The 26,775-nt window shown below is 31.9% G+C and overlaps 2 long non-coding RNA genes across 2 annotated transcripts in view; both read left to right on the forward strand.

The window, feature by feature from the left end:
• LOC127705781 (uncharacterized) overlaps positions 1 to 26,775 on the forward strand; it is a 209,555-nt gene that overhangs the window by 44,906 nt on the left and 137,874 nt on the right. The gene's annotated exons all lie outside the window — the stretch shown is intronic.
• LOC127705783 (uncharacterized) lies at positions 16,449 to 21,136 on the forward strand. The gene is made up of 2 exons (XR_007984029.1): positions 16,449 to 17,270; positions 20,516 to 21,136. It is a non-coding gene; the product is annotated as an uncharacterized LOC127705783 (long non-coding RNA).

Here is a 26,775-nt window from a genome sequence, read left to right on the forward strand (position 1 = left end):
CAATTGACCCCTTAAAGAGTTATTGCCCTTTAAGGACAATTTTACACAATTTGTTTATCATGTTTTCTAACTTTAAAAAATCTTTTCCTCTGAAACCACTGAACCAATTCCAACCAAACTTAAGCTGAATGATCCTTAGGGTATCTAGAATAAAGTTTGTGTTTTATTTTCTGTTTCGTAAAAAACCATGACCGCCATGGCTAAAAATAGAACATAGGGTTAAAATGCAGTTTTTGGCTTATATCTCAAAAACAAAAGCAGTTAGAGCAAATCTGACATGTGATAAAAATGTTCATAAGGTAAAATTCTATCAGCCCTGAAATTTTCAGATGAATCTAATAATCCATTGTTGGGTTGCTGCCACTAAATTGGTAATTTTAAGGAAATTTTGCAGTTTTTGGTTGTTAGATGAATAGTATTAATGATAAAGATAAACTGTAAACAGCAAATATGTTCAGCAAAGTAAGATCTACATAGAAGTTTATATGACCAAAATTGTCAATTAACCCCTTAAAGAGTTATTGCCCTTTAAGGACAATTTTACACAATTTGTTTATCATGTTTTCTAACTTTAAAAAATCTTTTCCTCTGAAACCACTGAACCAATTCCAACCAAACTTAAGCTGAATGATCCTTAGGGTATCTAGAATAAAGTTTGTGTTTTATTTTTTGTTTCGTCAAAAAACATGACCGCCATGGCTAAAAATAGAACATAGGGTTAAAATGCAGTTTTTGGCTCAAAAACCAAAGCAGTTAGAGCAAATCTGACATGTGATAGAAATGTTCATGAGGTAAAATTCTATCAGCCCTGAAATTTTCAGATGAATCTAACAATCCATTGTTGGGTTGCTGCCACTAAATTGGTAATTTTAAGGAAATTTTGCAGTTTTTGGTTATTATCTTGAATAGTATTAATGATAAAGATAAACTGTAAACAGCAAATATGTTCAGCAAAGTAAGATCTACATAGAAGTTTAATATGACCAAAATTGTCAATTGACCCTTTAAAGAGTTATTGCCCTTTAAAGACAATTTTACACAATTTGTTTATCAAGTTTTCTAACTTTAAAAAATCTTTACTCTGAAACCACTGAACCAATTCCAACCAAACTTAAGCTGAATGATCCTTAGGGTTTTTAGAATAAAGTCTGTGTTTTATTTTCTGTTTCGTCAAAAAACATGACCGCCATGGCTAAAAATAGAACATAGGGTTAAAATGCAGTTTTTGGCTTATATCTCAAAAACCAAAGCAGTTAGAGCAAATCTGACATGTGATAAAAGTGTTCATAAGGTAAAATTCTATCAGCCCTGAAATTTTCAGATGAATTTTATAATCCATTGTTGGGTTGCTGCCACTAAATTGGTAATTTTAAGGAATTTTGCATTTTTTGTTTATTATCTTGAATAGTATTAATGATAAAGATAAACTGTAAACAGCAAATATGTTCAGCAAAGTAAGATCTACAAATAAGTTAATATGACCAAAATTGTCAATTGACCCCTTAAAGAGTTATTGCCCTTTAAGGAAAATTTTACACAATTTGTTTATCATGTTTTCTAACTTTAAAAAATCTTTTCCCCTGAAACCACTGAACCAATTCCAACTAAACTTAAGCTGAATGATCCTTAGGGTATCTTGAATAAAGTTTGTGTTTTATTTTCTGTTTCGTCAAAAAACATGACCGCCATGGCTAAAAATAGAATATAGGGTTAAAATGCAGTTTTTGGCTTATATCTCAAAAACCAAAGCAGTTAAAGCAAATCTGACATGTGATAAGAATGTTCATGAGGTAAAATTCTATCAGCCCTAAAATTTTCAGATGAATCTAATAATCCATTGTTGGGTTGCTGCCACTAAATTGGTAATTTTAAGGAATTTTGCAGTTTTTGGTTATTATCTTGAATAGTATTAATGATAAAGATAAACTGTAAACAGCAAATATGTTCAGCAAAGTAAGATCTACAAATAAGGTAATATGACCAAAATTGTCAATTGACCCCTTAAAGAGTTGTTGCCCTTTAAGGACAATTTTACACAATTTGTTTATCATGTTTTCTAACTTTAAAAAATCTTTTCCTCTGAAACCACTGAAACAATTCCAACCAAACTTAAGCTGAATGATCCTTAGGGTATCTAGAATAAAGTTTGTGTTTTATTTTCTGTTTCGTCAAAAACCATGACCGCCATGGCTAAAAATAGAACATAGGGTTAAAATGCAGTTTTTGGCTTATATCTAAAAAACCAAAGCAGTTAGAGCAAATCTGACATGTGATAAAAGTGTTCATAAGGTAAAATTCCATCAGCCCTGAAATTTTCAGATGAATCTAACAATCCATTGATGGGTTGCTGCCACTTAATTGGTAATTTTAAGGAATTTTGTAGTTTTTGGTTATTATCTTGAATAGTATTAATGATAAAGATAAACTGTAAACAGCAAATATGTTCAGCAAAGTAAGATCTACAAATAAGGTAATATGACCAAAATTGTCAATTGACCCCTTAAAGAGTTATTGCCCTTTAAGGACAATTTAATTTTACACAATTTGTTTATCATGTTTTCTAACTTTAAAAAATCTTTTCCTCTGAAACCACTGAACCAATTCCAACCAAACTTAAGCTGAATGATCCTTAGGGTATCTAGAATAAAGTTTGTGTTTTATTTTCTGTTTCGTCAAAAACCATGACCGCCATGGCTAAAAATAGAACATAGGGTTAAAATGCAGTTTTTGGCTTATATCTCAAAAACCAAAGCAGTTAGAGAAAATCTGACATGTGATAAAAATGTTCATAAGGTAAAATTCTATCAGCCCTGAAATTTTCAGATGAATCTAATAATCCATTGTTGGGTTGCTGCCACTAAATTGGTAATTTTAAGGAAATTTTGCAGTTTTTGGTTATTAGATGAATAGTATTAATGATAAAGATAAACTGTAAACAGCAAATATGTTCAGCAAAGTAAGATCTACATAGAAGTTTATATGACCAAAATTGTCAATTGACCCCTTAAAGAGTTATTGCCCTTTAAGGACAATTTTACACAATTTGTTTATCATGTTTTCTAACTTTAAAAAATCTTTTCCTCTGAAACCACTGAACCAATTTCAACTAAACTTAAGCTGAATGATCCTTAGTGTATCTTGAATAAAGTTTGTGTTTTATTTTCTGTTTCGTCAAAAACCATGACCGCCATGGCTAAAAATAGAACATAGGGTTAAAATGCAGTTTTTGGCTTATATCTCAAAAACCAAAGCAGTTAGAGCAAATCTGACATGTGATAAAAGTGTTCATAAGGTAAAATTCTATCAGCCCTGAAATTTTCAGATGAATTTTATAATCCATTGTTGGGTTGCTGCCACTAAATTGGTAATTTTAAGGAATTTTGCATTTTTTGTTTATTATCTTGAATAGTATTAATGATAAAGATAAACTGTAAACAGCAAATATGTTCAGCAAAGTAAGATCTACAAATAAGTTAATATGACCAAAATTGTCAATTGACCCCTTAAAGAGTTATTGCCCTTTAAGGAAAATTTTACACAATTTGTTTATCATGTTTTCTAACTTTAAAAAATCTTTTCCCCTGAAACCACTGAACCAATTCCAACTAAACTTAAGCTGAATGATCCTTAGGGTATCTTGAATAAAGTTTGTGTTTTATTTTCTGTTTCGTCAAAAAACATGACCGCCATGGCTAAAAATAGAATATAGGGTTAAAATGCAGTTTTTGGCTTATATCTCAAAAACCAAAGCAGTTAAAGCAAATCTGACATGTGATAAGAATGTTCATGAGGTAAAATTCTATCAGCCCTAAAATTTTCAGATGAATCTAATAATCCATTGTTGGGTTGCTGCCACTAAATTGGTAATTTTAAGGAATTTTGCAGTTTTTGGTTATTATCTTGAATAGTATTAATGATAAAGATAAACTGTAAACAGCAAATATGTTCAGCAAAGTAAGATCTACAAATAAGGTAATATGACCAAAATTGTCAATTGACCCCTTAAAGAGTTGTTGCCCTTTAAGGACAATTTTACACAATTTGTTTATCATGTTTTCTAACTTTAAAAAATCTTTTCCTCTGAAACCACTGAAACAATTCCAACCAAACTTAAGCTGAATGATCCTTAGGGTATCTAGAATAAAGTTTGTGTTTTATTTTCTGTTTCGTCAAAAACCATGACCGCCATGGCTAAAAATAGAACATAGGGTTAAAATGCAGTTTTTGGCTTATATCTAAAAAACCAAAGCAGTTAGAGCAAATCTGACATGTGATAAAAGTGTTCATAAGGTAAAATTCCATCAGCCCTGAAATTTTCAGATGAATCTAACAATCCATTGATGGGTTGCTGCCACTTAATTGGTAATTTTAAGGAATTTTGTAGTTTTTGGTTATTATCTTGAATAGTATTAATGATAAAGATAAACTGTAAACAGCAAATATGTTCAGCAAAGTAAGATCTACAAATAAGGTAATATGACCAAAATTGTCAATTGACCCCTTAAAGAGTTATTGCCCTTTAAGGACAATTTAATTTTACACAATTTGTTTATCATGTTTTCTAACTTTAAAAAATCTTTTCCTCTGAAACCACTGAACCAATTCCAACCAAACTTAAGCTGAATGATCCTTAGGGTATCTAGAATAAAGTTTGTGTTTTATTTTCTGTTTCGTCAAAAACCATGACCGCCATGGCTAAAAATAGAACATAGGGTTAAAATGCAGTTTTTGGCTTATATCTCAAAAACCAAAGCAGTTAGAGCAAATCTGACATGTGATAAAAATGTTCATAAGGTAAAATTCTATCAGCCCTGAAATTTTCAGATGAATCTAATAATCCATTGTTGGGTTGCTGCCACTAAATTGGTAATTTTAAGGAAATTTTGCAGTTTTTGGTTATTAGATGAATAGTATTAATGATAAAGATAAACTGTAAACAGCAAATATGTTCAGCAAAGTAAGATCTACATAGAAGTTTATATGACCAAAATTGTCAATTGACCCCTTAAAGAGTTATTGCCCTTTAAGGACAATTTTACACAATTTGTTTATCATGTTTTCTAACTTTAAAAAATCTTTTCCTCTGAAACCACTGAACCAATTTCAACTAAACTTAAGCTGAATGATCCTTAGTGTATCTTGAATAAAGTTTGTGTTTTATTTTCTGTTTCGTCAAAAACCATGACCGCCATGGCTAAAAATAGAACATAGGGTTAAAATGCAGTTTTTGGCTTATATCTCAAAAACCAAAGCAGTTAGAGCAAATCTGACATGTGATAAAAGTGTTCATAAGGTAAAATTCCATCAGCCCTGAAATTTTCAGATGAATCTAATTATCAATTGTTGGGTTGCTGCCACTAAATTGGTAATTTTAAGGAAATTTTGCAGTTTTTGGTTATCATCTTGAATAGTATTAATGATAAAGATAAACTGTAAACAGCAAATATGTTCAGCAAAGTAAGATCTACATAGAAGTTTATATGACCAAAATTGTCAGTTGACCCCTTAAAGAGTTATTGCCCTTTAAGGACAATTTTACACAATTCGTTTATCATGTTTTCTAACTTTAAAAAATCTTTTCCTCTGAAACCACTGAACTAATTCCAACCAAACTTAAGCTGAATGATCCTTAGTGTATCTTGAATAAAGTTTGTGTTTTATTTTCTGTTTCGTCAAAAAACATGACCGCCATGGCTAAAAATAGAACATAGGGTTAAAATGCATTTTTTGGCTTATATCTCAAAAACCAAAGCAGTTAGAGCAAATCTGACATGTGTTCATAAGGTAAAATTCTATCAGCCCTGAAATTTTCAGATGAATCTAATAATCCATTGTTGGGTTGCTGCCACTAAATTGGTAATTTTAAGGAAATTTTGCAGTTTTTGGTTATTAGATGAATAGTATTAATGATAAAGATAAACTGTAAACAGCAAATATGTTCAGCAAAGTAAGATCTACATAGAAGTTTATATGACCAAAATTGTCAATTGACCCCTTAAAGAGTTATTGCCCTTTAAGGACAATTTTACACAATTCGTTTATCATGTTTTCTAACTTTAAAAAATCTTTTCCTCTGAAACCACTGAACCAATTCCAACTAAACTTAAGCTGAATGATCCTTAGTGTATCTTGAAAAAAGTTTGTGTTTTATTTTCTGTTTCGTCAAAAACCATGACCGCCATGGCTAAAAATAGAACATAGGGTTAAAATGCAGTTTTTGGCTTATATCTCAAAAACCAAAGCAGTTAGAGCATATCTGACATGTGATAAAAGTGTTCATAAGGTAAAAATTCTATCAGCCCTGAAATTTTCAGATGAAGCTAATAGTCCATTGTTGGGTTGCTGCCACTAAATTGGTAATTTTAAGGAAATTTTGCAGTTATTGGTTATTATTTTGAATAGTATTAATGATAAAGATAAACTGTAAACAGCAAATATGTTCAGCAAAGTAAGATCTACATAGAAGTTTAATGACCAAAATTGTCAATTGACCCCTTAAAGAGTTATTGCCCTTTAAGGACAATTTTACACAATTTGTTTATCATGTTTTCTAACTTTAAAAAATCTTTTCCTCTGAAACCACTGAACCAATTTCAACCAAACTTAAGCTAAATGATCCTTTGGGTTTCTAAAATAAAGTCTATGTTTTATTTTCTGTTTCGTCAAAAAACATGACCGCCATGGCTAAAAATAGAACATAGGGTTGAAATGCAGTTTTTGGCTTATATCTCAAAAACCAAAGCAGTTAGAGCAAATCTGACATGTGATAAATGTGTTCATAAGGTAAAAATTCTATCAGCCCTGAAATTTTCAGATGAAGCTAATAGTCCATTGTTGGGTTGCTGCCACTAAATTGGTAATTTTGAGGAATTTTGCAGTTTTTGGTTATTATCTTGAATAGTATTAATGATAAAGATAAACTGTAAACAGCAAATATGTTCAGCAAAGTAAGATCTACATAGAAGTTTAATGACCAAAATTGTCAATTGACCCCTTAAAGAGTTATTGCCCTTTAAGGACAATTTTACACAATTTGTTTATCATGTTTTCTAACTTTAAAAAATATTCTCTTCTGAAACCACTGAACCAATTCCAACCAAAAACTTAAGCTGAATGATCCTTAGGGTTTCTAGAATAAAGTTTGTGTTTTATTTTCTGTTTCGGGAAAAAACATGACCGCCATGGCTAAAAATAGAACATAGGGTTAAAATGCAGTTTTTGGCTTATATCTCAAAAACCAAAGCAGTTAGAGCAAATCTGACATGTGATAAAAGTGTTCATAAGGTAAAATTCTATCAGCCCTGAAATTTTCAGATGAATCTAATAATCCATTGATGGGTTGCTGCCACTAAATTGGTAATTTTAAGGAATTTTGCAGTTTTTGGTTATTATCTTGAATAGTATTAATGATAAAGATAAACTGTAAACAGCAAATATGTTCAGCAAAGTAAGATCTACAAATAAGTTAATATGACCAAAATTGCCAATTGACCCCTTAAAGAGTTATTGCCCTTTAAGAAAAATTTTACACAATTTGTTTATCATGTTTTCTAACTTTAAAAGATCTTTTCCTCTGAAACCACTTAACCAATTCCAACTAAACTTCAGCTGAATGATCCTTAGGGTATCTAGAATAAAGCTTGTGTTTTATTTTCTGTTTCGTCAAAAAACATGACCGCCAAGGCTAAAAATAGAACATAGTGTTAAAATGCAGATTTTGGCTTATATCTCAAAAACCAAAGCAGTTAGAGGAAATCTGACATGGGATAAAAGTGTTCATAAGGTAAAATTCTATCAGCCCTGAAATTTTCAGATGAATCTAATAATCCATTGTTGGGTTGCTGCCACTAAATTGGTAATAATAAGGAATTTTGTAGTTTTTGGTTATTATCTTGAATAGTATTAATGATAAAGATAAACTGTAAACAGCAAATATGTTCAGCAAAGTAAGATCTACATAGAAGTTTAATGACAAAATTGTCAATTGACCCCTTAAAGAGTTATTGCCCTTTAAGGACAATTTTACACAATTTGTTTATCATGTTTTCTAACTTTAAAAAATATTCTCTTCTGAAACCACTGAACCAATTCCAACCAAACTTAAGCTGAATGATCCTTAGGGTTTCCAGAATAAAGTTTGTGTTTTATTTTCTGTTTCGGCAAAAAACATGACCGCCATGGCTAAAAATAGAACATAGGGTTAAAATGCAGTTTTTGGCTTATATCTCAAAAACCAAAGCAGTTAGAGCAAATCTGACATGTGATAAAAGTGTTCATAAGGTAAAATTCTATCAGCCCTGAAATTTTCAGATGAATCTAATAATCCATTGATGGGTTGCTGCCACTAAATTGGTAATTTTAAGGAATTTTGCAGCTTTTGGTTATTATCTTGAATAGTATTAATGATAAAGATAAACTGTAAACAGCAAATATGTTCAGCAAAGTAAGATCTACAAATAAGGTAATATGACCAAAATTGTCAATTGACCCCTTAAAGAGTTATTGCCCTTTAAGGACAATTTTACACAATTTGTTTATCATGTTTTCTAACTTTAAAAAATCTTTTCCTCTGAAACCACTGAACCAATTCCAACCAAACTTAAGCTGAATGATCCTTAGGGTATCTAGAATAAAGCTTGTGTTTTATTTTCTGTTTCGTCAAAAAACATGACCGCCAAGGCTAAAAATAGAACATAGTGTTAAAATGCAGATTTTGGCTTATATCTCAAAAACCAAAGCAGTTAGAGGAAATCTGACATGGGATAAAAGTGTTCATAAGGTAAAATTCTATCAGCCCTGAAATTTTCAGATGAATCTAATAATCCATTGTTGGGTTGCTGCCACTAAATTGGTAATAATAAGGAATTTTGTAGTTTTTGGTTATTATCTTGAATAGTATTAATGATAAAGATAAACTGTAAACAGCAAATATGTTCAGCAAAGTAAGATCTACATAGAAGTTTAATGACAAAATTGTCAATTGACCCCTTAAAGAGTTATTGCCCTTTAAGGACAATTTTACACAATTTGTTTATCATGTTTTCTAACTTTAAAAAATATTCTCTTCTGAAACCACTGAACCAATTCCAACCAAACTTAAGCTGAATGATCCTTAGGGTTTCCAGAATAAAGTTTGTGTTTTATTTTCTGTTTCGGCAAAAAACATGACCGCCATGGCTAAAAATAGAACATAGGGTTAAAATGCAGTTTTTGGCTTATATCTCAAAAACCAAAGCAGTTAGAGCAAATCTGACATGTGATAAAAGTGTTCATAAGGTAAAATTCTATCAGCCCTGAAATTTTCAGATGAATCTAATAATTTATTGATGGGTTGCTGCCACTAAATTGGTAATTTTAAGGAATTTTGCAGTTTTTGGTTATTATCTTGAATAGTATTAATGATAAAGATAAACTGTAAACAGCAAATATGTTCAGCAAAGTAAGATCTACAAATAAGGTAATATGACCAAAATTGTCAATTGACCCCTTAAAGAGTTATTGCCCTTTAAGGACAATTTTACACAATTTGTTTATCATGTTTTCTAACTTTAAAAAATCTTTTCCTCTGAAACCACTGAACCAATTCCAACCAAACTTAAGCTGAATGATCCTTAGGGTATCTAGAATAAAGTTTGTGTTTTATTTTCTGTTTCGTCAAAAACCATGACCGCCATGGCTAAAAATAGAACATAGGGTTAAAATGCAGTTTTTGGCTTATATCTCAAAAACCAAAGCAGTTAGAGCAAATCTGACATGTGATAAAAATGTTCATAAGGTAAAATTCTATCAGCCCTGAAATTTTCAGATGAATCTAATAATCCATTGTTGGGTTGCTGCCACTAAATTGGTAATTTTAAGGAAATTTTGCAGTTTTTGGTTATTAGATGAATAGTATTAATGATAAAGATAAACTGTAAACAGCAAATATGTTCAGCAAAGTAAGATCTACATAGAAGTTTGTAAGACCAAAATTGTCAATTGACCCCTTAAAGAGTTATTGCCCTTTAAGGACAATTTTACACAATTTGTTTATCATGTTTTCTAACTTTAAAAAATCTTTTCCTCTGAAACCACTGAACCAATTCCATCCAAACTTAAGCTGAATGATCCTTAGGGTATCTAGAATAAAGTTTGTGTTTTATTTTCTGTTTCGTCAAAAAACATGACCACCATGGCTAAAAATAGAACATAAAGTTAAAATGCAGTTTTTGGCTCAAAAACCAAAGCAGTTAGAGCAAATCTGACATGTGTTCATAAGGTAAAATTCTATCAGCCCTGAAATTTTCAGATGAATCTAATAATCCATTGTTGGGTTGCTGCCACTAAATTGGTAATTTTAAGGAAATTTTGCAGTTTTTGGTTATTAGATGAATAGTATTAATGATAAAGATAAACTGTAAACAGCAAATATGTTCAGCAAAGTAAGATCTACATAGAAGTTTATATGACCAAAATTGTCAATTGACCCCTTAAAGAGTTATTGCCCTTTAAGGACAATTTTACACAATTTGTTTATCATGTTTTCTAACTTTAAAAAATCTTTTCCTCTGAAACCACTTCACCAATTCCAACCAAACTTAAGCTGAATGATCCTTAGGGTTTTTAGAATAAAGTTTGTGTTTTATTTTCTGTTTCGGCAAAAAACATGACCGCCATGGCTAAAAATAGAACATAGGGTTAAAATGCAGATTTTGGCTTATATCTCAAAAACCAATTCAGTTAGAGCAAATCTGACATGTGATAAAAGTGTTCATAAGGTAAAATTCTATCAGCCCTGAAATTTTCAGATGAATCTAATAATCCATTGTTGGGTTGCTGCCACTAAATTGGTAATTTTAAGGAATTTTGCAGTTTTTGGTTATTATCTTGAATAGTATTAATGATAAAGATAAACTGTAAACAGCAAATATGTTCGGCAAAGTAAGATCTACAAATAAGTTAATATGACCAAAATTGTCAAGTCACCCCTTAAAGAGTTATTGCCCTTTCAGAAAAATGTTACACAATTTGTTTAACATGTTTTCTAACTTTAAAAAATCTTTTCCTCTGAAACCACTGAACCAATTCCAACCAAACTTTAGCTAAATGATCCTTAGTGTATCTTGAATAAAGTCTGTGTTTCATTTTCTGTTTCGTCAAAAACCATGACCGCCATGGCTAAAAATAAAACATAGGGTTAAAATGCATTTTTTGGCTTATATCTCAAAAACCAAAGCAGTTAGAGCAAATCTGACATGTGATAAAAATGTTCATACGGTAAAATTCTATCAGCCCTGAAATTTTCAGATGAATCTAATAGTCCATTGTTGGGTTGCTGCCACTAAATTGGTAATTTTAAGGAAATTTTGCAGTTATTGGTTATTATTTTGAATAGTATTAATGATAAAGATAAACTGTAAACAGCAAATATGTTCAGCAAAGTAAGATCTACATAGAAGTTTAATGACCAAAATTGTCAATTGACCCCTTAAAGAGTTATTGCCCTTTAAGGACAATTTTACACAATTTGTTTATCATGTTTTCTAACTTTAAAAAATCTTTTCCTCTGAAACCACTGAACTAATTTCAACCAAACTTAAGCTAAATGATCCTTTGGGTTTCTAAAATAAAGTCTATGTTTTATTTTCTGTTTCGTCAAAAAACATGACCGCCATGGCTAAAAATAGAACATAGGGTTAAAATGCAGTTTTTGGCTTATATATCAAAAACCAAAGCAGTTAGAGCAAATCTGACATGTGATAAAAGTGTTCATAAGGTAAAAATTCTATCAGCCCTGAAATTTTCAGATGAATCTAATAGTCCATTGTTGGGTTGCTGCCACTAAATTGGTAATTTTGAGGAATTTTGCAGTTTTTGGTTATTATCTTGAATAGTATTAATGATAAAGATAAACTGTAAACAGCAAATATGTTCAGCAAAGTAAGATCTACATAGAAGTTTAATGACCAAAATTGTCAATTGACCCCTTAAAGAGTTATTGCCCTTTAAGGACAATTTTACACAATTTGTTTATCATGTTTTCTAACTTTAAAAAATATTCTCTTCTGAAACCACTGAACCAATTCCAACCAAACTTAAGCTGAATGATCCTTAGGGTTTCTAGAATAAAGTTTGTGTTTAATTTCTGTTTCGGCAAAAAACATGACCGCCATGGCTAAAAATAGAACATAGGGTTAAAATGCAGTTTTTGGCTTATATCTCAAAAACCAAAGCAGTTAGAGCAAATCTGACATGTGATAAAAGTGTTAATAAGGTAAAATTCTATCAGCCCAAAAATTTTCAGATGAATCTAATAATCCATTGTTGGGTTGCTGCCACTAAATTGGTCATTTTAAGGAATTTTGCAGTTTTTGGTTATTATCTTGAATAGTATTAATGATAAAGATAAACTGTAAACAACAAACATGTTTAGCAAAGTAAGATCTACAAATAAGTTAATATGACCAAAATTGTCAATTGACCCCTTAAAGAGTTATTGCTCTTTAAGGAAAATTTTACACAATTTGGTTATCATGTTTTCTATCTTTAGAAGATCTTTTCCTCTGAAACCACTTAACCAATTCCAACCAAACTTAAGCTGAATGATCCTTAGGGTATCTAGAATAAAGTTTGTGTTTTATTTTCTGTTTCGTCAAAAAACATGACCGCCATGGCTAAAAATAGAACATAGGGTTTAAATGCTGTTTTTGGCTTATATCTCAAAAACCAAAGCAGTTAGAGCAAATCTGACATGTAATAAAAATGTTTATAAGGTAAAATTCTATCAGCCCTGAAATTTTCAGATGAATCTAATAATCCATTGTTGGGTTGCTGCCACTAAATTGGTAATTTTAAGGAATTTTGCAGTTTTTGGTTATTATCTTGAATAGTATTAATGATAAAGATAAACTGTAAACAGCAAATATGTTCAGCAAAGTAAGATCTACAAATAAGTTAATATGACCAAAATTGTCAATTGACCCCTTAAAGAGTTATTGCCCTTTAAGAAAAATTTTACACAATTTGTTTATCATGTTTTCTAACTTTAAAAGATCTTTTCCTCTGAAACCACGGAACCAATTCCAACCAAACTTCAGCTGAATGATCCTTAGGGTATCTAGAATAAAGTTTGTGTTTTATTTTCTGTTTCGTCAAAAACATGACCGCCAAGGCTAAAAATAGAACATAGTGTTAAAATGCAGATTTTGGCTTATATCTCAAAAACCAAAGCAGTTAGAGGAAATCTGACATGTAATAAAAGTGTTCATAAGGTAAAATTCTATCAGCCCTGAAATTTTCAGATGAATCTAATAATCCATTGTTGGGTTGCTGCCACTAAATTGGTAATATTAAGGAATTTTGTAGTTTTTGGTTATTATCTTGAATAGTATTAATGATAAAGATAAACTGTAAACAGCAAATATGTTCAGCAAAGTAAGATCTACATAGAAGTTTAATGACAAAATTGTCAATTAACCCCTTAAAGAGTTATTGCCCTTTAAGGACAATTTTACACAATTTGGTTATCATGTTTTCTATCTTTAGAAGATCTTTTCCTCTGAAACCACTTAACCAATTCCAACCAAACTTAAGCTGAATGATCCTTAGGGTATCTAGAATAAAGTTTGTGTTTTATTTTCTGTTTCGTCAAAAAACATGACCGCCATGGCTAAAAATAGAACATAGGGTTTAAATGCTGTTTTTGGCTTATATCTCAAAAACCAAAGCAGTTAGAGCAAATCTGACATGTAATAAAAATGTTTATAAGGTAAAATTCTATCAGCCCTGAAATTTTCAGATGAATCTAATAATCCATTGTTGGGTTGCTGCCACTAAATTGGTAATTTTAAGGAATTTTGCAGTTTTTGGTTATTATCTTGAATAGTATTAATGATAAAGATAAACTGTAAACAGCAAATATGTTCAGCAAAGTAAGATCTACAAATAAGTTAATATGACCAAAATTGTCAATTGACCCCTTAAAGAGTTATTGCCCTTTAAGAAAAATTTTACACAATTTGTTTATCATGTTTTCTAACTTTAAAAGATCTTTTCCTCTGAAACCACGGAACCAATTCCAACCAAACTTCAGCTGAATGATCCTTAGGGTATCTAGAATAAAGTTTGTGTTTTATTTTCTGTTTCGTCAAAAACATGACCGCCAAGGCTAAAAATAGAACATAGTGTTAAAATGCAGATTTTGGCTTATATCTCAAAAACCAAAGCAGTTAGAGGAAATCTGACATGTAATAAAAGTGTTCATAAGGTAAAATTCTATCAGCCCTGAAATTTTCAGATGAATCTAATAATCCATTGTTGGGTTGCTGCCACTAAATTGGTAATATTAAGGAATTTTGTAGTTTTTGGTTATTATCTTGAATAGTATTAATGATAAAGATAAACTGTAAACAGCAAATATGTTCAGCAAAGTAAGATCTACATAGAAGTTTAATGACAAAATTGTCAATTAACCCCTTAAAGAGTTATTGCCCTTTAAGGACAATTTTACACAATTTGTTTATCATGTTTTCTAACTTTAAAAAATCTTTTCCTCTGAAACCACTTAACCAATTCCAACCAAACTTAAGCTGAATGATCCTTAGGGTATCTAGAATAAAGTTTGTGTTTTATTTTCTGTTTCGTCAAAAAACATGACCGCCATGGCTAAAAATAGAACATAGTGTTAAAATGCAGATTTTGGCTTATATCTCAAAAACCAAAGCAGTTAGAGCAAATCTGACATGGGATAAAAGTGTTCATAAGGTAAAATTCTATCAGCCCTGAAATTTTCAGATGAATCTAATAATCCATTGTTGGGTTGCTGCCACTAAATTGGTAATATTAAGGAATTTTGCAGTTTTTGGTTATTATCTTGAATAGTATTAATGATAAAGATAAACTGTAAACAGCAAATATGTTCAGCAAAGTAAGATCTACATAGAAGTTTAATGACCAAAATTTTCAATTAACCCCTTAAAGAGTTATTGCCCTTTAAGGACAATTTTACAGAATTTGTTTATCATGTTTTCTAACTTTAAAAAATCTTTTCCTCTGAAACCACTGAACCAATTCCAACCAAACTTAAGCTGTATGATCCTTAGGGTTTCTAGAATAAAGTCTGTGTTTTATTTTCTGTTTCGTCAAAAAACATGACCGCCATGGCTAAAAATAGAACATAGGGTTAAAATGCTGTTTTTGGCTTATATCTCAAAAACCAAAGCAGTTAGAGCAAATCTGACATGTGATAAAAGTGTTCATAAGGTAAAATTCTATCAGCCCTGAAATTTTCAGATGAATCTAATAATCCATTGTTGGGTTGCTGCCACTAAATTGGTAATTTTAAGGAATTTTGCAGTTTTTGGTTATTATCTTGAATAGTATTAATGATAAAGATAAACTGTAAACAGCAAATATGTTCAGCAAAGTAAGATCTACATTGAAGTTTAATGACCAAAATTGTCAATTGACCCCTTAAAGAGTTATTGCCCTTTAAGGAAAATTTTACACAATTTGTTTATCATGTTTTCTATCTTTAGAAGATCTTTTCCTCTGAAACCACTTAACCAATTCCAACCAAACTTAAGCTGAATGATCCTTAGGGTATCTAGAATAAAGTTTGTGTTTTATTTTCTGTTTCGTCAAAAAACATGACCGCCATGGCTAAAAATATAACACAGGGTTAAAATGCAGTTTTTGGCTTATATCTCAAAAACCAAAGCAGTTAGAGCAAATCTGACATGTAATAAAAATGTTCATAAGGTAAAATTCTATCAGCCCTGAAATTTTCAGATGAATCTAATAATCCATTGTTGGGTTGCTGCCACTAAATTGGTAATTTTAAGGAATTTTGCAGTTTTTGGTTATTATCTTGAATAGTATTAATGATAAAGATAAACTGTAAACAGCAAATATGTTCAGCAAAGTAAGATCTACAAATAAGTTAATATGACCAAAATTGTCAATTGACCCCTTAAAGAGTTATTGCCCTTTAAGGACAATTTTACACAATTTGTTTATCATGTTTTCTAACTTTAAAAATCTTTTCCTCTGAAACCACTGAACCAATTCCAACCAAACTTAAGCTGAATGATCCTTAGTGTTTTTAGAATAAAGTCTGTGTTTTATTTTCTGTTTCGTCAAAAAACATGACCGCCATGGCTAAAAATAGAACATAGTGTTAAAATGCAGTTTTTGGCTTATATCTCAAAAACCAAAGCATTTAGAACAAATCTGACATGTGATAAAAGTGTTCATAAGGTAAAATTCTATCAGCCCTGAAATTTTAAGATGAATCTAATAATCCATTGTTGGGTTGCTGCCACTAAATTGGTAATTTTAAGGAATTTTGCAGTTTTTGGTTATTATCTTGCATAGTATTAATGATAAAGATAAACTGTAAACAGCAAATATGTTCGGAAAAGTAAGATCTACAAATAAGTTAAGGTGGCTCACCCCAATAAGGACCCCGGTAGAATTTTTTTATTTTCACATATTTTGTAGATTTTTTTATGCTGAATCCAAAAATGCAAAGAAAAAAGGGGGTCACCAGGCTCGTTTTCCCCTCAAATGGAAGCGAAATGTGCGATTTTGACCCTATTTCCAAACTTTTACACCCTTTCAACAATAACGACTACATCAAATTCAAAGACTTTTAGAACCATGTCAGTATGATTATTATGTGAAAAAAACAATTAAATTTGAAATGTAAACGTTCCCCTTGGTTGTTTTAGACTTAAAAATCTTTTTTTTTTCAGATTTATGTCTAAATTTGGCATTTTTTAATTTCAGTTTAAGGCTAAAAATATTGGTTCAATCGATTTTTCGTAAAATTTCCCCGGTAGATTTTTTTAAAAAACGGATATGTCAAAGCTATGAACTTTTCGAGCATTTTAAGGTAAAATAAAATGGGGGTCACCAGGCTTTTAAAAAAGTTACGAGCTTTTGTTTAACCCCTCTACCCCATGAGGTCTGATTTCAATGCACTCCATTAATTACTTTATTGTGATTTTTTTATTAATGTCTTTAAATAAATAATGTTTGTTACTATATCAATGGACGAAAGCTGAATATAAATGTGATGAACATTTTACTGTTTGTTATAAAAAAGCGAAATTTTGATTATTTTGTTGAAATACGGTAATTTTGTCTGGCGCGAGTTGCTTCCCTCTAATCTGGCGCCATAATCGGACAACAGAAATTTCAGGGTCGCCATTGCTGAGCAGCATACTGCACTGATAAATACGACCATGTGCATGAATAACAGACATAGTGGCAAATAGACAACGATGAAGGTAGAGTCATTACATAAGAAAACATAGATTTTAATATATTAGACAGCCAAATGTTATCAGTATCACGAAAAATACAAAGTGGGGGGTTATTTCAAAATACTCGATACTGTAGAAAATCACTGCGGCTGAAACCTTGCATGGGCTAAATTTCTGTTCTATGTATAATCGTTATGGCTGGTATCTTATTTATGTGTTTACTTGACCCTTAACCTGTTAACTGGCAAGTTGTGAACATGTATAGCCTGTTTTGAAAAAATATCCGCGTCAAAGAGGAGGGGGCTAGGATGAAAAATGTTGTCCTGCTTATTTTTTTTAGTTGTAATCTCTGTCCTGCCTTTTTATTTTTTTACTCTATTCGGTCCTGCCTTTTTTTTACTAGTTTATCCTGAATTTTTTTACACAAATTGACATCCTGAATTTTTTTTTTTACCCGTTTTGCTCATCCTGATTTTTTTTTTTACTCCAAACTCCTGTCCTGCCTATTTTTTCAAATTTCATCCTAGCCCCCCCCCCCCCCCCCCCCCCCCCCCCCCCCTCATAAAAATCAAATGGTAGCTCCCTTAGGGTCAAATGAAGTTAAATATTTATCGTTAGCGTCTATAATGACTAGTAAAACAGGTTGGGAACAAACCCTCTACATGGTGTTTATACCTATATACTGAGAGGAATAATCCTTCTATAGAGGGATAAAAGAGGGGTATTTTTGTGTAGACTGGATTTAAAGCAAAATAGGGCAGAATGGCATTTTCTAGTTATATTTGCTATAATCTATAGCACTATATATGCATCAATTATTGCACTTTACTGTATTCTGTATTTCTTTACCAAAAAATGGCCTGGAATGCCCAGTTTTCTGCTAAAGTGACAGAACTTGCAATCTATTGTATACCTAGCTGAACACCTGATCAACAACAAAAGGGACATGCAGTTGACCTTTAAATTTTATGTTAAATCTAACAATAGAAATTCTGTTCAGTGAGGCATAACTGAGTGGAATTTACCTGATCATCACAGCTTTCAATTATGGTGTACAATAGATTGTATATTCAGTCAGTTTAGCAGTAAACTGGGCATGTGAAATGAAATTAAGTACATCAATTGGTGCATAAAATGTAGCAGGTTACGTACTGCCATAATAAGTAGAAAATGCCATTCTGCCCTATTTTGCTTTAAATCCAGTCTAAACAAAAATTCCCCTCTATAGAAGGATTATTCCTCTATACAGGTTTAAACACCAGTGGCAGATCCAGGGGGGGGGTTCCGGGGGGTTGGAACCCCCCCCCCTTTTTTTTTGACGATCAATGCATTTGAATGGGGACATATAGTTGGAACCCCCCCCCCCCCCCCCCCCCCCCCCTTTATCCTGGGTTAGGAACCCCCCCCCTTTTATAAATGGCTGGATCCACCCCTGAAAACCATATAGAGGGTTTGGTCCCAACCTGTAAAATGGGGTACCCCATAACTTCCCTCGGACAGGGGTTCATTATTACCACTCCCTATCCCCAACTCCCATTTCTCTTCACTTTTACTCTAAAATTTTCTCCCCTAACTTCTACTTCCATCCCCCTTGCTCCCAGACAAAAAAATTGCAAAATATATTTCCCAGATTATTCATCCCCCCCTCTTTTCGAATTCTTGTCCTTTCACCCAAAATCATGTTCGCTCCAATACACATTCATCCCTTTTACATTCCCACCCTGAGTTTGTTTGTACCCATCCTTTTATCTAAATCATGCTTTTGTTAGTATAGTTCTATAACGATAAAATAAAGATATATTAAGTTTATTTTTATTGTTTAAAAATAAAGTGACTCACACGAGATCTAAGGTTTTTTTTCTATTTATAATCTTCATAAGATTTACTTCTACCAAATTGGTTACTTTTATTTTCACTTCGACCAGGCTAATTAAACGTAATGGACCTGCACATGATACCCCCTTTTCTCGCTTCCTGATCCCTCATTCCCATGTTCCCTTATCCCTGTCCACCCGCTCAAGTAATCCTATAATATATGAACTCGGGGGCATTATTTTCTATTTCTGTTTTCTTTTTACTGATCTTGCTATTTTTCTTCTTTCTTTTTTTTATTGTCAATGTGCCTCCAAAAAAAAAATGAAAATATCAGCATGAAAACGTTAAATAGTGACTATATAATGCGAAGGCATATATTATAGGACTACCCGCTCAAGGGGTTCGATTGTTTCGTTTGTTTTCTTGAGAATATATAAATGGCCTGATTTGTAAATTGTAACCACTACAGTATGAGGCAATACATTTTATTGATGGATTCGTCTTGATCACAATTTGTTTACAATTAAACACCACCACCCCCCCCCCCCCCTCCTGTCTCTCTTTTGTATAAAAAATTTCATAACGTCAAGTATCAGGTTTAAACATACACGTAGGGCTTATCTTGTTTACCAATTAACACATACATTTCAGTTGAAAAATTCATTATTGTTTTGTGCTTAGTATTTTTAAACACAAAATTTGTTTATCCCATATTCCAAACAGGTTACAAGACACCTCAGCATAATTTGGTTGACGAGGAGTACAAATGTAGCTCAGCTGCATTTTAGAATTTTTAGGCATAGAAATAACTTGTCCCTGGCATCGAAACAGCATGCCCTGAGAAGTCTGTATTCAACATATATATAAAAACAAAATCACTATTTACACTTGCTGTGCATGTAATTTTATTTTGTTTGCTCATTATTGTTGCCACAAATTCTTCATTTTTTTACGCCGTAGTGGAGTGGGCATTAAGTTTTACCCTTGTCTGTCTGTACGTATGTCCCAAAATTGGTGTCCGTTCTCTAACTTCAGTTTGCCTCAACCAAATGTTATGAAACTTATACACAATGCTTATTACCAACAAACACAGATCAAGTTTGAATTTTATTTGGTGGTGTCACTTTTACTGTTCTAGAGTTATGCCCCTTTACAAATGGAAAAATTGCTGAATTTTTTTGTTTCTGTTCTCTAACTTTAGTTTGCCTCATCCAAATGTTATGAAACTTATACACATTACTTATTACAACAAAATTCAGATCAAGTAAAACTTTGGGTAGTGTCACTCTTACCGTTCTTTAGTTATGCTCCTTTATAACTTTATATGCAAGTGGGGGCATCATCTGTGTCCCATGGACACATTCCCCATTTATTTAAAATATGAACTACATTATGCTTTTAAATGTCAATCATGGTTGATTTTCTGACAGAATTACTCTGACATTTAATTTCAGGCTTCAAGTACATGTAAGAGGAAGGAGTGATTTGTTGTGAAAGATCCTGGAATGTTCAACTTTACTTGGAAACTATTGGCAAAGAACTAACAGAATTTACACGAGAAGCCGGTATCATCTTGTCTTGCAATTGGGAACTATATGTAAAGTGCAGAAACTTAAGAACAACATTAGAAGCCAAGATCAACAATATTTAGAACTACATGTATAATCAAAGTACTGTCAGAATCCATATGAGAGAACCCAAGATCATCTACACTTGGTGTCTATATGCAAAGTGTTGTCAGAATCCACTTAAGAAGCCAAGATCAACTATAATTTGGAACTTTATGCTTTAGTGTCAAAATCCATAAAAAAAATCCAAGATCAAAAGGACCTACTTTACATACCTGTCCCAGTGATGAATACAGATTATTGAGTCTTATAAAAAACACTGATGAAGAATATTGATATAAAAATAATGAAAATATAGAGCTGATCAGCTAATGATTGTACATGTACATGATGTATACATGTCAACAATTACTAGTATATTGAAATTTACAATGCTAATAAATGTTTTATAAATTTGATCTCATAGACATTTTAGGAATAAAAATCAAAAATGTTTCAAAAAATGAATTTTAATAGAGCTTTTTTTGTTGTCTGTAGTGAATTTTGCTGCAAACACAATTCATGATATGCAAACTGCAATATATGCAGTTGTCTTTAATACAGAAGGTAGCTATGAGATTTGGAAATTTTGGAAATCATAATACCAATGCAAGTGGCAGTTGTGGTAAATGCACATGCCTTTGCCTCATCTTTTACCTCACCAACCCCTGACCTAAATGGCCACTTGAATTATTTTACATCATTTGGCATTTGTTTTCCATCCATATGCTATTCAGTTTCTATTTCAAAAGTTATATTTTCTGGATAAAAGGAGAAATAAAATACAGTATTGTTCAATGAGACAGCAACCAAACAAAACAACCAAAAGAATTATATATTGTCTGGGGAAAACTTGTGTCTCACTATTAACTGACAACATTTTTACCTACTGTAAATTCAGAAATTATTGCGTGCATTTATTATTGCGATTTTTGACGAATGGACTAAATTGCGAGTTTAATTATTGCGATTACAAAAAAAATCTGCATAAAGATCTATAATTCAGTTATCAGAATGCAAGTTCTTATTATAGCAATATTCACCCTGTCGCATTATTTGCATTAATAATAACCTCACAATAATTTCTAAATTTATAGTATCACAATAATCCAGATTAATTTTGTTTTGTAAATTTAGATATGCACTCAAATCAATACAGATTGCTACAAAGATCTCAAGCATATTTCATGGATCAGTGATCAAGGTTAAAGTTACCTGATTAGGGTTGTTTATCAGATACTGTTAGCAATAGGTCATTTGTCAATGTCATGTTTTTGTGTTTTTGTCTGTTTTTTCTAATACTAAAAATACATGTAGTAGATAAACTATATGTATGCAATGATTCACAAATGTAAGGAGTACATGTCTGTCTGGCAGTTGTCATTGACCACATTTGCTTGGTTCATTGGTCAATGGTAAGTCCTCTTTTAACATGCTACATTGTGTAATCAATGGGTTATTATATTTGGTGTATGGTATGATTATTAAATGTATATATTGAAATATTAAGTAAAAAGATGTGATATGATTGTAAATGAGACACTCCACAAGAGACCAAATGACACAGAAATAAACAACTAAATGTCATCATACGACCTTCGACAATGAGTAAAACCTATACTGCATAGTTGGGTATAAAAGGCTTCCAAATGACAAATGTACAATTTAAAACAATTCAAATGAGAAAACTAATGGCATATTTATGTACAAAATAATGAATGAAAAACAAATATGCCTGTCTTGCAGGGTCTATCTGAACTTAACCTTATGTTCATGGTTTTGTCTGTTACTGGCATACTATATATATGTTTAAAATATTTGGTTGATGGGGTGATTGTAACAGAGGCGGATTTAGGGGGAGGGCCCATTGGTTGATTATATAGGGATCACTGAAGCATGACTGGAGCAGGCCTCTCTTAGACAGTCACCCCCCCCCCCCCCCCCTTTTCATGAAAAATTCTGGCTCCGCCACTGTGTAAGGCTGGCTTGGATTGGTTTATCTGATCATTTTCATGATCATTGATAATATTAAGTTTTTCTGATACTTGTAGTGAAACTTTATCTTTAGGAATATCAACATAAAACCAATCATGAATGATGATTAGTAAAGCAGGTGAGACATTTCAGCTTGTGCACTCTTGTTAACACAAAAATTATATGGACTGTCGCTAGAAAATGAATGGACAATGCATGCTTGGTATGGACAAAATTCCTCCTTTTTACCATACGAGGCTGCATATTTATCTCGGGTGGGGGTGGGGGAGGGGGCACTTCCTATATTCAAGGTGATGGGACGTGCCGCTGAAATAGGTCACCTTTTCAAGCTTGAAAATATGTGAAAAGGTCGGGAAAACTATCAAAAATATATGATAAGGTCAATAAAGTTTCCATAACTTCTTCGTCTGTCATCTTTCTTGGTGTTCCCGGGCGTGATTTTATCAACCAAATTTTCTCTTTTAACACTTTGGTATTCTAGTCTTACATTACACTACATGAAACCCAAGCATAATAGGGAAAAGGTTACATTTTTACCTACGCAATATATGAAAAGGTATACATTTTTGAAATATAAATTTTTGAAAAAGGTGGGCCCCAGCGGCACCCCTTATCAATTAAGTATTGAAGTGCCCCCTCCTACCACCCCCCCCCCCCCCACCCCCCGGAGGTATTTATACATCCAGCTGTATGAACACCCTGCCATAGCAAGGGATTATCTGTCAGATTAGGGAAGTCATATTTCTATACCCTACGATATGAAAATAAGGAGATGTGGTATGATTGCCAATGAGACAACTATCCACCAAAGTTCAAATTTAAAAGTCAATATTAAAAAAAATTGCATCTCCATATTATCATCATAGGCCGATAATTACGTTTCTTTGCAGCTAGCAGGTGGGTCAAACCAGTGTTCACACATCATTAAAAAAGTTGTCATGCATATTTCTTGCCGCAACGACACACTCCACTTTAATTTTTTTAAATCAAGAACTTTCCTTATTAGCTTCACTTTTGAAAAAAACCCATGTCAAAAAGTAAGACAGAAGTTAAAGTTTGCCAATATCACCGACTATTATAGCGTCCCTGTGTACTGGGCGGAGTTTTAAAATTACAATCCCAACTTTTCCTGAACCTAGTAAGTAGTATAGATTTTGTGTATATATGATGTCTTTAACTGGTAGTGTTTGGAACTGCCCGATAGACTGCGGATGTGTGTCCTAGGCAAAATCCCGACTTGGTCAAGCCAAATATTTTGCGCTGCAAAGCATGTGGTATTGAGGGATAATAGCATATACCGATATATAAGGCTGGAATACTAGTAAGGTCCCGGTTGCTATTGACCAATTTTCTTTCATCTACATGATCAAAGCTTGAAAACTGCAAATTATTGAAATGTCCGGTTTTTTTTCTGCGTAAAACAAAAAATGTGTTGCTCGAGTTCCGTTAGTCTTTTATAATAACTCATTCTTAATCAGTTATTTAAGTTTTTACGCTGATATTTCCTCTTTCTTTTTTTAATGCGAACTCTGTTGGCATGTTGATAGATACAACAGAAAATAGAAAATTAACAAATAGCAAAATAAGTAGAAGGAAAATATTATAAATAGAAAACATTGGCCCCGAGGTCTCATGTTATAATACTAGAGTTCCAAATTTCATAGAATCATGATACGAGAAAATTTGTTAGATATTTTCGTGCCCATTATTTGATAAAGTATATAAATCTTTAAATAAAAATGTTATGTGTGACTGTCAAGTATTTAGTCTTTGTTTGAAAATTGTAATGTCCAAAAAAAATTTTGGAAAATAAAAAATACTTAACTATTATCAAAATTTTGCAGTGTGAAAATATTTCCCATACTCCGGAATTGTTATGTTCAAAAATTTTTGGCAAATAAAAAAATACGTAATTATATATATTATCAAAATTTTGCAGTGGGAAAATATTTCACATACTCCGGAATAAGATCCCAGCAATACTTGGAAATGATGATATTTCAAGTAAAAAATAGATTTATGACAGTAACAAAATGTTAAAAAACGCCAAACGGATAAAACGGTTAAAAGCTCATTAGAGCTTATGTTGACTCTGTTTGCCGACTCTAAATAAAGCTTATTTATTATTTTTTTATTTATTTATTATTTATAGCGTGCAGATGAACCCCGATGCCGTTAACTATAGCATACTATATGGGTTTTACTTGTTTTTGAAAGCCGAAAGGTGACATGCAGTTTACATCGCTATCCTTTGTTTACGGTTAAACATTGCGTCATTGGCAAAATATTTTCATATATATACTAATACATCTAAAAGACATCTTTTGATATATTCAACCAGTATTTAAATGAAAATAGGGTGCGAACGGATCCAAGGGGCGAACGTGTAGGGTGAGAATGTGTTTTTGGAGCGAACGCACCAGATACCGTCGTACAAGTCAATATTTATATTTTCTTTTTTTAAATGTTATGCTTTAATATATCATGTATAATTCTGTCCTTTTTATGAGAAAAATGAACAAACCACTCTGTAGTCCTGACCGTACGTATTTCCTGTTTTGTGGCTTTTGTAGAACGTTTTGCATGGTTTGTTGACATCGGGAAAGGGTGTATTTTTGAGAAAACCCCTCAAGGCGACCGTTTCCAAGGCGCTCGTCGTTAGTAACATGCGTTAAAATATGCGCACTGTTAAAGAGCCGAGCCACCTTAATATGACCAAAATTGTCAATTGACCCCTTAAAGAGTTATTGCCCTTTAAGAAAAATTTTACACAATTTGTTTATCATGTTTTCTAACTTTAAAAAATCTTTTCCTCTGAAACCACTAAACCAATTCCAACTAAACTTAAGCTGAATGATCCTTAGGGTATCTAGAATAAAGTTTGTGTTTTATTTTCTGTTTCGTCAAAAAACATGACCGCCATGGCTAAAAATAGAACATAGGGTTAAAATGCAGTTTTTGGCTTATATCTCAAAAACCAAAGCAGTCAGAGCAAATCTGGGATGTGATAAAAATGTTCATAAGGTAAAATTCTATCAGCCCTGAAATTTTCAGATGAATCTAATAATCCATTGTTGGATTGCTGCCACTAAATTGGTAATTTTAAGGAAATTGTGCAGTTTTTGGTTATTATCTTGAATAGTATTAATGATAAAGATAAACTGTAAACAGCAAATATGTTCAGCAAAGTAAGATCTACAAATAAGTTAATATGACCAAAATTGTCAATTGACCCCTTAAAGAGTTATTGCCCTTTAAGGACAATTTTACACAATTTGTTTATCATGTTTTCTAACTTTAAAAAATCTTTTCCTCTGAAACCACTGAACCAATTCCAACCAAACTTAAGCTGAATGATCCTTAGGGTTTCTAGAATAAAGTTTGTGTTTTATTTTCTGTTTCGGCAAAAAACATGACCGCCATGGCTAAAAATAGAACATAGGGTTAAAATGCAGTTTTTGGCTGATATCTCAAAAACCAAAGCAGTTAGAGCAAATCTGACATGTGATAAAAGTGTTCATAAGGTAAAATTCTATCAGCCCTGAAATTTTCAGATGAATCTAATAATCCATTGTTGGGTTGCTGCCACTAAATTGGTAATTTTAAGGAATTTTGCAGTTTTTGGTTATTATCTTGAATAGTATTAATGATAAAGATAAACTGTAAACAGCAAATATGTTCAGCAAAGTAAGATCTACAAATAAGTTAATATGACCAAAAGTGTCAATTGACCCCTTAAAGAGTTATTGCCCTTTAAGGACAATTTTACACAATTTGTTTATCATGTTTTCTAACTTTAAAAAATCTTTTCCTCTGAAACCACTGAACCAATTCCAACCAAACTTAAGCTGAATGATCCTTAGGGTATCTAGAATAAAGTTTGTGTTTTATTTTCTGTTTCGTCAAAAAACATGACCGCCATGGCTAAAAATAGAACATAGGGTTAAAATGCAGTTTTTGGCTTATATCTCAAAAACCAAAGCAGTTAGAGCAAATCTGACATGTGATAAAAATGTTCATAAGGTAAAATTCTATCAGCCATGAAATTTTCAGATGAATCTAATAATCCATTGTTGTGTTGCTGCCACTAAATTGATAATTTTAAGGAAATT

This window comes from Mytilus californianus, unplaced genomic scaffold (assembly GCF_021869535.1).
Source record: "Mytilus californianus isolate M0D057914Y unplaced genomic scaffold, xbMytCali1.0.p SCAF_6, whole genome shotgun sequence".
Classification (NCBI taxonomy): Eukaryota; Metazoa; Mollusca; class Bivalvia; order Mytilida; family Mytilidae; genus Mytilus; species Mytilus californianus.